This window comes from Erinaceus europaeus, chromosome 2 (assembly GCF_950295315.1).
Source record: "Erinaceus europaeus chromosome 2, mEriEur2.1, whole genome shotgun sequence".
NCBI lineage: Eukaryota > Metazoa > Chordata > Mammalia > Eulipotyphla > Erinaceidae > Erinaceus > Erinaceus europaeus.
In genome coordinates this window covers 55,691,673-55,697,672 of record NC_080163.1, presented here as the reverse complement: position 1 = coordinate 55,697,672, position 6,000 = coordinate 55,691,673, and the positions used below count along the sequence as shown (strand labels likewise).

At 45.6% G+C, this 6,000-nt stretch overlaps 1 long non-coding RNA gene across 1 annotated transcript in view; it reads left to right on the top strand.

Moving 5' to 3' along the window:
* Positions 1-2,003: 2,003 nt before the first annotated feature.
* LOC132536938 (uncharacterized) overlaps positions 2,004-6,000 on the top strand; it is a 28,059-nt gene continuing 24,062 nt past the window's right edge. The window contains exon 1 of the long non-coding RNA XR_009548466.1: positions 2,004-2,105. This is a non-coding gene — a long non-coding RNA (uncharacterized LOC132536938). The remainder of the gene's footprint in view (positions 2,106-6,000) is intronic.

Genomic DNA, 6,000 nt, shown 5'->3' with positions numbered 1-6,000 from the left:
GTTTATAAAATTTCTTTATTTGGGGAATTAATGTTTTACAGTTGACAGTAAATACAATAGTTTGTACGTGCATAATATTTCCCACTTTCCCACATAAAAATACAACCCTCAGTAGGTCCTCTGCCATCATGTCCCAGGACCTGAACCCTCCCCCCCTTCACCCTAGAGTCTTTTACTTTGGTGCAATACGCCAGCTCCAGTCTAGGTCTGCTTAGTGTTTTCTCTTTTGACCTTGTTTTTCAACTTCTGCCTGTGAGTGAAATCATCTCATATTCATCATTCTGTTTCTGACTTATCTCACTTAACATGATTCCTTCAAGCTCCCTCCAAGATGGACTGAAAACAGTGAAAGGTGACTTTCTTATTCTTATTTCACTTACAGTGATGGAGAGAATGGGAAAGACACCTGAGGACCAGAGCCACCCACACCCTGCCCCAATGCCATGGTACTGTCATGTGGCACCCTGGTTGGAACCTGGATCCTGTGAATGGCAGGACACTTTGTTCAGTGGTCACCTATGTTCTAGCCCCCTATGTAAATCAGTTTTAAAACTCATGTCTAGGGGCCAGGTGGTGGTGTAAAGACCCAGGTTCAAGCCCTTGGTCCCCACCTGCAGGGGGAAAGCTTCGTGAGTGGTAAAGCAGGGCTACAGGTATATATATCTTTGTGTCTCCCCCTCTCCATCTCTCCCACCCCTCTCAATTTCTCTCTGTCTCTATCCCGTAATAAATAAATAAATAAATAAATAAATAAATAAATAAATATAACAAACGAAGTAGCAACTCAAGTCTACTGAAGATGCTGAGGAGCAAGAAGAGAGAAATCCAGAAAGTTAGCTTGGCCCGAGGCTATGAGAAGGAACTTGAATTCCTGAGGACTTGAGAATTTGTTGTTAATGTGGATGCAGTTCCTTATAGACTTTCTGAACAGAGATTTTGTTTCTTGCATGGCCAGACATAGTCTATTGACCTGGGCCTCCATTACTCCTCTAGTCATGAACAGTCCAGATGATTCACAACTCCCACAGCTTGCCGAAGCAGGACTGGGGGACATCCCCCCTGCCCCTGGCGTGCACACACACACACACACACACACACACACACACACACACACACACACACACACTCATGGGGTGTTGTGACACAGCCTGTGAGTAGGACTTTGGGATTTGATTAGCTGGGGCTGACTATGAGAACATAATTAGCATACAGCTGACATCAGGCTGACAGACCTACATAAACCAAAGGATTTAATTTCCAGGAGGTGCCCCCCACCCCAACTCATTTTCCTGCTGGTGCTCAGGGCAACCCAGCCTCCCAGGACCCTGGTCCTGCATATCTCAGAAGATGACACGTGGAGCTGAACTTTGGTAACTTATGGATTCACGGGCCTGGCCTACTCTTAATTCTGCCAATAATTGCCTATCTGGCTGTACCTAAAATATACCATTCTATACTGATATACCACCATGTAATAAATCTTTGATTGTTTTAAACCAGCAGCCATGTCTCCTGTGAAGTCTTTTATATTTTAATTATAATAGTGTGGCTTTCACACAGGCAAAATCCTTCATACACCTTCAATGCTTCTTTACATCGTTACAGTTATAATGTGAGGTGAGCTTGTTTTTATAGCTCCAGTGCATAATACTATTAGAATTAATATTTTATAGGGATAAATATATGTAAAATAATTCAACGTGCAGCAGACAAGCATCAAGATTTGAATTGGAGTTTCTGGTCCAAATCTAATAACATAACTGACTGAGAGGTAGTAGCACATCTAACAGGCAGAGAGATTTCTGCTGCCCCACTACTCTCTACTTGGCAATTTTTTTCTGTGGAGAAGATAAATCCAGGGGAGGTGGGGATGGGGCATTGGAGTCCCAATGTCCCCAGTGAATCTTTGCTACTCTGTTATCTGCTCTAGATGTATATTTGGGCAGCACAATACACTTTTGAGGAGGGAGAACAGGGAGTTGTCTCTCTCCTTTGACAGGTGATGCAGGTGAGAAGGAGACCCAGGGTCAGGCTGCATAAACACATTCACAGAAGGTGACACAAGTTCATAAGATGGGATCAGAGCACCCCAGCCAGGAGCTACCGTAAGTTGCAAGCTGTGCTCTATGTGGGGGTCTCAGGACACTCTGTGTGGTAGAATTTTTCATAAAATATGCTGGTGGCAGAAAATGTAGCACTACTTTCATTTGCTTCTTTTCCCCTCCAATATGCAGTGGACATCCTGCTTGGGATGAGTGTCACCTGCTGTGACATCCCAGTGTCAGGAGATACCCTGGCCTGCTTTCCATCATCACCTCTGAGACATAGCACTTAGTCATGAATATCTTCTCCTCCTCCCCCTCCTTCGTTCTCATCTACATATTTACATATTCATAAGGATACATTTGTAAATAACTTACTGTTATTAAAAAAAATTCAAAGAACTTTAAAAAAGAGGTAGTATCCTTTTCTGCATCCCCCTCTCCACACCTTCTCTTTCTGATAGGAGGGCAATGCTGCTGTCCCCTCTGTCCTTGTGGCTTCCTTACCCTGTGTAGTTGGGGACACAGAAACGGTGCTCAAGGATATTTGGATACATAAATTGCCATTGTCAGGCCTATGAGATAGTGGGGGTTGTATTGTTAAATGGGAATCTGGGGAATGTTATGCATGTACAAACTATTGTATTTACTGTTGAATGTAAAACATTAATTCCCCAATAAAAAAATAAATAAAATTTAAAAAAATATTTATTTATTCCCTTTTTGTTTTATTGTTGTAGTTATTATTGTTGTTGTTACTGGTGTCGTCATTGTTGGATAGGACAGAGAGAAATGGAGAGAGGAGGGTAAAAGAAAGGTAGACACCTGCAGACCTGCTTCACCACTTGTGAAGTGACTCTCCTGCAGGTGGGGAGCTGGGCGTTTGAACTGGGATCCTTACGCTGGTCCTTGTGCTTTACGTCGTGTGTGCTCAACCCACTGAGTTACTGTCCAACTCAGCCCCCCCAGATCCTTTTTTATGTGTTCAATGTGTCATTTACTTTTATACATAAATGGAACTGTGATGTAAGCCTTGCATGCGTTCCTTTAGTTTTTGCTTCCTTCTATGTCTTGGGGATTTTTAAAAAATATTTTATTTATTTATCAATGAGAGGGATAGGGAGAGAGAGAGAGAGAGAGATTGAGAGAGAGAAAGAACCAGACATCACTCTGGTACATGTGCAGCTGGGGATGGAACTCCAGACCTCATGCTTGAGAGTCCAATGCTTTATCCACTGTGCCACCTCCCGGACCACAGGGATTTTTTTTTTTTTAACTATATCTAGACCTTTATATCTGGATCCTTGTATCCTTTATATCCGGATCCTTGCTCAGGTCCTTGCACTTAGTTCTATGTTTGCTCAACCAGGCGTGTCACTGCCTGGACTCCTTGAACTTTGTTTTATTTTAGTCTCTATCTCTTTCTTCTTCTTTCCTTCCTTCATTCCTTCCTTCCGTCCTTCCTTCCTTCCCTCCCTCCCTCCCTTCCTTTTTCCCTCGGTCCCTTTCTTCCTCCCTTCCTTTCTTATTTATTTATTTATTTATTTATTGCCTCCAGGGTTATCACTGGGGATCAGTGCCTGCACCACAGATCCACTGCTCCTGAAGGCTATTTTTTCCCTTTTGTTGTCCTTGTTGTTCATCATTGTTGTTACTATTATTGTTGTTATTGCTGTCGTTGTTGGATAGGATAGAGAAAAATCGAGAGAGGAAGGGGAGAGTGAGAGGGGGAGAGAAAGATAGGACACCTGCAGACCAGCTTCACCGCTTGTGAAGGGAGTCCTCTGCAGGTGGGGAGCCGGGGCTTGAACCAGGATCCTTATGCTGGTCCTTGCGCTTTGCACCATGTGCACTTAACCCACTGCGCTACTGCCTGAATACCCCTCCTTTCCTTTCTCCCTTCCTCTTTCCCTCCCTCCTTTCTTTCCTTCTTTACTTTATTCCTTTCTCCCTCCCTTCCTTCCTTCTTTTCTTATTTTTCCCTTCTTCCTACTAGGGCTATTGCTGGGTGTCTGCACCTATACTAGAGGTTAAGAAACAGAGAGAGAGAGAGAGAGATGCCACAGCATTACTCTACCACTCATGAAGCTTCCCCTGTGCAGGTGTTCCTGTATGGTGGCTGGAGACTCAAATCCTGGTCCTCCAGTATGGTATTGTGTGTACTCGACTGAGTGAGCTGTTTCCCAGCCATATTATCTCACTTTCATTGTCTCACTGACAAGATGCATATTGCTACTTGACCATTCCCATCTTGGTATGCCGGGATAGCTGAGGGTGCTTCTTCCCTAGCAAGTGCTCTCTGGGTTGGAGAGAACTCAACAGGAGCCAACCTAGGCTGCTGCATGGGAGAGGGATCAGGAACTTGTGCCGGGCTAGCATCGCAGGAGATACACTGGAACTCTTGGAGCCGGAAAGCAATTCCAAGTGTTTTGTTGGTACGTCCTGCATGAATAAAGAGATACTGCCTACAGCTCAACCATGAGTCCCTGGTCGTCTGTTACCCGCTTGTGAAGCCAGCCTGGCGAAAACAACATAGCCCGCACAAAACAACAGTGTTTTAAAACAGAAGAGCAGCTGTTATATATACTTGCCAAGTAGGGTGGAAACAGGATGTGAGGTAGAGAGGGTGGAGCAACAAAAGAATGGTGGAAATCAGGGTGTACTAGGAGAGGGGGCGGAGCAAAAAGACATCTTGAACCAGTGGGGGTTAAACCAATGCCCTGGAGGCAGGGTGGTGCTTAGTTAACAGTGGTTTATGTAAATAGACCACAGCTTTAAGTGGGATCAAACCAATGCCCTGCAGGCATGCCAGTGCTTAGTTAAGCAGGATTAGAGACAGGAGCTTTAAGCCAGGGGAGTTGGCATACTACCCAACATTGGTGGGCAGTCAAGTTCCTTCCATGTCCCCTATTTCCAACCCTGTGGACTCAGTCTCCTTGCCTTTTGGTGCCCAGAAAATCCCCCTGAAGTGAACCTACTGCTCCATTCTCAGGGTCAATGACTGTTAACCCAAATTGAGAGCTAAACTGAGCCAAAAGACATTCCTTTCTCTGGGAGTGATGGGGTGGGGCATGTCTGTCCAGGCCTTAGGCTTGTATCTGGTACTTAGTAAACACACACATCACACTATCCCTGCCTGCTCACTCAGGACTTTCCTTCTTCTCCTCCCTCATTCTTTTTCTTTTCCTGATCAAGAGAGAGAAACATTGAGAGGAGAGGAGGACCTAGAAAGGGAGAGAGAGGGAGAAAGACGGAGAGGGAAATGGGAAGAAAGGGAGAGGGAGAGTAGAAAGACTGACTTGAGGCACTGCTTTGCTGTTTGTTGAGCTTACCCCCTGCAGGTGGGGACTGGTGGATTGAATCCAGTAACTTTCTCATGGCATTGTGCACTCTACCAGGTGTGCCAACATTTCTAGGGATTTCCTTTTTAAACATGAACTGCCTATTGGGATAATGCTTGCTGGTGGTATCCTGAGGTTTGCATTTAAGGGCACAAAGTACCTCCATCATGCCAAGATAATGTAGAACAAGTGGAGTAACTTTCAGGGTCTTCAGTTTCCTCATGCTTGAAACACGCTGGGAGGAGAACTGGGAGTGCAGGACACACTGTCCTGGAAGGATATTTTCATAGCCAGCCTTGTGGCGTGAGGTGTGGGCTGCCCTCTCTGATCCCAGGTTTGCTCTGGGAGCCCAGATACAGGAAGATGAGCTTCTTGAAAGAGGAGGCAGCTCACCCAGCCCAGGGGAGATGGGAGCCTGAAGCTGGTGACCTCTGCCTATGCCAGTGGGTCAGCAGCCTTGCCTTCTGCCCTGGAGCTGCTGCAATTTGCTGAGCTGATCCTGGGGAGGTCCAGGGGGCACCCCTGTGGTGAGAGATCTGGGGCCCTTCCTGTCTGTTGACAGCTTCCAGGGACACTGGTCCTCCTGAAGGAATGATGGGCACTGCTGCAGAGTGATA